Here is a 5886-nt window from a genome sequence, read left to right as displayed (position 1 = left end):
TTGGTTAGAAATCATTTAATATTTGTTTACAGGAAATAAACTCTAATTAAATGAAAGTTACAGTGACTTACTGCGCCACCATGTGATACAGAAAAGAACAGGCCAAAGCAGCTGGTGGTAGTTACTCAAGCTAACTCAGATCAACTGGAGAGAAAGACACTAAATTAACATCAGTGGTACTGAAAGCAGCTGTAGATAATCTTACATCTATGCAAATATTTGGTTCAGATGAAAACAGTTTGATGATGCCCTCAGGTGCATGACTGTCATCACTGACAAATGAAAACAATTTAACCTGATTTATTTCATTCTGTTACAGAAAATAGAGAATGAAACAAAAATAAATACAGCAGAAGGTTTGGATCAAATCCAGCTCAGCATTTCCAAACATCAGTGGTTTTTACACCTACATCAAGATTTGTGTGTCTGCAGAGTCCCAGCAGACATGTGACGGACACAGGTCCTCCTCCTCAGACTCACTTGACCACACACTCAGGTGTAGTCAAGTCAGGTGAGTCGCACCTGTGACACGTTCATTGCCCCCCTCTTGAACTGTGGTGTAACATGGCCTGGCGGCAGAGGCGGAGAGCACCACCTGAAGTCAGAAACAATAAAGTGAAAACTGTGCTGCCACATTAGAAACACATCTAAGTGATGTCACATTCCTGTTGTCGCTCTGTCACACTGACCTCTGCATTCAGCTTCCTTCTCTTCACATCGTCATACACATGAAACATCAGCAGCTCGCAGGTCTTCTTGTGATCTCAGCCTGCATTCGAGCCACAGCACAGAACACCAACCCTCTCTGCTCGAGGGCTAGCATCTGTAACTGATCTGGGACTCGTGTGCCAAAGCGTTATTAAAAAGGACTCGACTCCTCAGCAACTGACAGTGTGTTTGTCACATTCAGACTGACCCAAGGACCTACCTCTCACAGCCAGCAGCTGACCTTTGGCCTCCAACATGCAGTTGGATCACAAACTCTTTTGACTCAGTCAAACCTCAGAGAGGTGTTGTGAGTCATATTGCAGGTTCTGCTTTCATTCTGGTGTCTGAAGAGGTCCAGCCCACAAAGCAGATCTTCAGTCTGTCAGTCCTTCTGAAAAAAGTCAGAATTCTGACTTTAATCTCAGAATTCTGAGAAAAAAGTCAGAATTCTGAGATTAAAGTCAGAATTCTTTTTCTTTTTTTTCCAGTGGCCTTAATCCTCTTCCGTACAAATCTGACTGAGAACTTAAACTTCACCTTAATTTTTCCGTCTGTCCTGCTCACATCTCCAATGTTTGCACACGTTGTCATTAGCATGTCTTCACTCCACATCGGCCACACCGCTTTGCTAGCTAAAACAACGGTGTCGGCACATAAGGATGCTGTCACAGCTTGTTGATTAGCTGCATAAATACAAATGTGAATCGCATCACTGGCAGGAGCAGCCAGTCACCGGTCACTACTGACTCACACAGCAAAAAATCACAGAATGAATTGTTGTGTATTTATTTTGATTTCAATTCAGGTTGGATTTTTTTTTGTGTCCGCAGTGCAGATTTTCTGTGCGCAGACCATGCCAGCAGTGTGCGATTGCGCATGCGTGCAGCTTAGAGGGAATATTGGTCCAGATAAACAGAATCAACTTTTCCTCCTGGATGGTCAAGCACGCATCTAGATCTGAGAACAGCATCTGAGAATAAATTAATTTACATATTAAAGACTCAGCAGAATTTGGTTGTAAATATTTGGATTTACTAAACAGAAAATTAATGTCACTGTGGGCGGCTGATGGATTTCACAGACAGCAAAGCAACAGCAAAAAAAAAAGAGAAAAAAAAGTGAAAAATTACAGAAATGTTAATTTGTTCTGAATTACATTTGGAAGAAGGTGCCATCAAGCAGCACAGCATATTTACAGTACACACCTGGTTGTGGTCATGGATTGATTTCCCCTTTCTGCCGAGGAAGACTTTCAGCTAAACAATGAGTTAATGCTGACACTGATGTCGGTTTCCCATGTGAATTTTGCCCCTCGTTGTGTAACTTTTGTTTCATCCAGTGACACAAATGCCTTTAAAACAACGAGAGTCCAGCGGATCATCTGAAGGATTAAGAAAAGGCAGTCAGAAACCTCATTAAGCTGATGTCCAACCTACCGATGAGGATGTGTCCCTCTGCAGCTTCATAAATCATTAAACTTCAGTCTGAGGATGAGGGGAGACATGTGACACTTGAGGAAAAGCTTTCCAAACTTCCTGTGGATGATTTCTGTGCTCGTATGAGTGAGGAAACAGCTGGAGGAAGAGATTAAAGCCTACAGCTCTCTGTGAATCTGATTACAGACTGATCACAGCACAGCTTTCTCAGAGCTTACTGTCAGGACATCAAATCCTCTGATGTAATGCTTTAACTCAGAGAAAAGCTGAATTAAGGGTTTAAGGGTCCCAAGGCTAGGCCCCTCACGCCCCCTTACAGATATAACCAGAGTAACTGGCTTACTGAGAGAGCCCCTGAGATACCTGCAGCTGCTGTAGAGATGGCGAGGATGGCGTCGCCTGAAGCTGAGAGAACAGTAAAATATTAACTTCTTTGATAATTGCTCAAAATGAGAACGTACGTGTAAGGGGAACCTTTTATTCCTTCCTTTCACGCACTTCCTATTCCATGGTGGGTGTTCCTGTTAAACGAGTTTCTAATACTCGGCTCAGTGTGTGCACAAACAGTTGATTACAGGTTTTTCGACTCTTGGATCAGGATGATTTAATGGAGAGCAGAACTCATTTCACCTATACCCAACGTCCACTCCCCTGCTGAGCAAGCAGAGGCACTGCCAATCAAAGGAAAACGGCCTTAAAAGAAGAGATTAAGTCCTTCATTCCTTCCTTCAGTCCATTTAATGGCAAAGAGCAGAGAAGTACAGCTAAACATATTTTTTCTGTTTTTTTTTTCTGTTCACACACTGGCAATAAAAAGTGTTTAATATATGAAACATTGCCTAATGCATGTTTAAAGTGGGACATCTTTACACATTAAAAACACAACAGATGTGCTCTGACAAATGAAAGATGCCACATCGTTTGATGGAAATGAAAACAATCCACCTACAGGTGAGTCCACTTTGCCCAAACATAACGTCCCAGAGGTATTCTAATGGATTTTGGTCAGGTGAGCATGAGGTCCACTCAGTGGCATCGCTCGAGTCATCCTCCAGAGCTTCCTGCATATTCTCAGTATCCCCAAACCAGTCATACTGAACGAGGACTCATGTCGCCCTCATGAAGTCTGTTTGGTAAGGCGTTCACACCAGCATAGCTCTTTTGGCGCTCATCCTCTTCCTCCGTGCACAGAGGAGCAGACACCAGTCCTGCTGATGAGTCAAGGCCTTCTGCAGCCCTGCGCAACGCTCCTGGAGTCTCCTTCGTGCTCTTGAGACTGTGCTGGGAGGCACATAAACCTGCCATTAGCACGTAATCATGTGCCATCCTGGAGGAACTGGACTACCTGTGCAGCCTCTGTAAGGTTGTATGTATGGTCACATGTCACTGACCCCAGCATATGCAACACTAGTGAAAAACAGAACAGGGAAAATGTGAGACCCCTCCACCAATCAGAAGTTTTCCGATTTCTTTATTAAATCATAAGATTCTTAAATTCATCAAGTCTCTCTGTGCCTGGGTCCTCGTCACAAAACATGACATCACTGTTTTGTACATTTTAACACAATTGAATCCCCACATTCGTGAAAAAAAAGCAAAACACCTTTTTGAAAAGTCTGTAACAAAACCATCAAATCTGATAAAGGTTATTTAAATGCTGCAAAAGAAGAATGGATTGGAATAAAAAAAAATACATCTCTTAACCTTAATTACTGGGGGAGAATAATGAATGATGCTCATAGTGAGTAAAAAGTAAACAATATAATACAGATACATAAAAAAAAACCTCCTCCCAAAACAGAATAAATTATTACAAAATATTAATAAAAAACTATAAAAATGGAGGCAACTTTGCCTGTGGTAGAATGTATACAATGTATGAAAAAAAAATCTTTACTGCAGATACTAATTTTGTGTTGTAAGATTTATGAGTTTGATGCCTTCATAGTGGTACTTGGGAGAGCTTGACATTTTCTCAGGTGGTACACACTGTAAAAAGTTTGAGAAACACTGATAAGGTAAGTGTATGTGTGCTTTTGGAAAACATTTAAAGCTGCAGTACAGAATCTTTGAAACAAGCTAGCTTAAAACATTTTTAGAATATAAACAGAGCGCTCTGCTTCTCTTTACAGTTCCTCACTCCACCAGGGCTGTTTGGCACTTTCTGATAGTGTGCAAATGTGGTGCACGTACTGCGGCAGTCATACAGACAACTGGACGGTCCAAAAGTTGGCCTACCTATTACTGGCTGAGGTTTTAGTAGAGTTGTGGCTGAACCACATAAGGATATATCATTAATTTTAATCTCCCCAATCAATTATAATGTTATGTTGGAGTGTTGTTAAAGAGGGTCAAAAACGTTTCAACCCAGTTTGTTTTGCAGATTCTGTATAGCAGCTTTAATATAGGGAGGACACAACTTCCAGACTGTATGAGTAAAATCAGTTTTTTTCTCTTTGTCAGTTTAACAGTTTCTGTTTTGCCTGTCACTGTTCCCTGTCTGTTTTCTTACCTGGTTCTTCCTGACCTTGTACTTTCTCCTCACATTTCCCTCTTTCCTCTCTCCCTCTTTAGACTGACAAACATACACAAATAGATTCAATTAGATGAAAAATTACATTAATGTGAAAAAAATTATATTAAGATCACTAACAAAAAGTCCTCTCTCAGTGTACTTTCAACCAAAAGGGAAATAACCAAACCACATGAACATCTAATAAAAGATATAAACATTGAAATACTGATCCAACATTATTCTTGAGAGACAGATCATTTGATTTTACACTTTTACCTGAATGTGGCTCCTTTTTTTTTTTGAATAAACTTCCTTATATCCATTATGAACCTGGCTTTCGCTCTGTACACACACACACACACACACACACACACACACACACACACACACAACGGGAGTTATAAGGTTATTGGCAGTGTTGGGGAGTAACGGGATACATGTACCGCGTTACGTATTTAAAATACAAAATATGAGTAACTGTATTCCGTTACAGTTACCGTTTAAAAAGGTGGTATTTAGAATACAGTTACTTTGTTGAAATAAATGGATTGCACAGCGGTACTTTCCTGTTTCATATTGTCATGGGTCAGGACTGTTTTGGTTTTGTTTGACAGCTATGTTCTGTTGTTCCAGGCGGCAGCGTTACGGTTGCCATGGTTACAGGGTGACGCTCTCTCTCTGCGTGTTTCCTGACTGAGAGAGCGCCTTTTTGTTGTTGTTGTTGTGCTAAGCTAATAGGTAGAATGCTACAAGCATAGCTCTAAAGAATGTAGCATCATGGGCAGTGTAGTCCGTGCTGCAGGGAGAATGGACTGCCATACCCGTTATGTGTCTGTGAGCGAGGGAGGGAGAAAAAGGGAAAGTACGAGTTGTCATCGAGCAAAAGCGGGAGCTGGAAGCATGTAAATATAATAATAACCACTGCAGCCAAGAAGAGTGCCTGAGGAGCCCAGTTGTAAGTAAGCTATTAAGACTCGACTGTACGCTGTGTTGCTGTTTTCCTCTGAAACAATAAGTTCCGTTGGAGCAGCCTTTCAACGCCTCTCTCTGTCTCTCGCAAGCAAAGTTGACCCAGACAACAAAGTAAAGCTAGTTTTCGGCTACGAGCCCGACACGGAACCTGACGTGCTCCTGACGTGTTAGTCAGAGGTCCCTTTACTACAGTTCGGAGCCGCGGACTTTCAGTAACAGTAATAAATCACAGCAATAGCACATTCACGTAGTTGT

General features: G+C 41.5%; 1 long non-coding RNA gene across 1 annotated transcript; it reads right to left on the bottom strand.

Moving 5' to 3' along the window:
• Nucleotides 1–1489, bottom strand: LOC146652867 (uncharacterized). Its single transcript, XR_014907519.1, has 2 exons — nt 690–1489; nt 1–595 (listed from the first exon to the last, which is right to left on the bottom strand). It is a non-coding gene; the product is annotated as an uncharacterized LOC146652867 (long non-coding RNA).
• Between the last annotated feature and the right edge of the window lie 4397 nt (nt 1490–5886).

The sequence above is a fragment of the Rhamphochromis longiceps genome, linkage group LG15 (genome assembly GCF_057381845.1).
Source record: "Rhamphochromis longiceps isolate RC_006_pf linkage group LG15, R_longiceps_female_GT1.1, whole genome shotgun sequence".
In the NCBI taxonomy this organism is placed as follows: Eukaryota; Metazoa; Chordata; class Actinopteri; order Cichliformes; family Cichlidae; genus Rhamphochromis; species Rhamphochromis longiceps.
The sequence above is the reverse complement of the archived record's forward strand: the minus strand, read 5'-3'. Positions and strand labels throughout refer to the sequence as shown.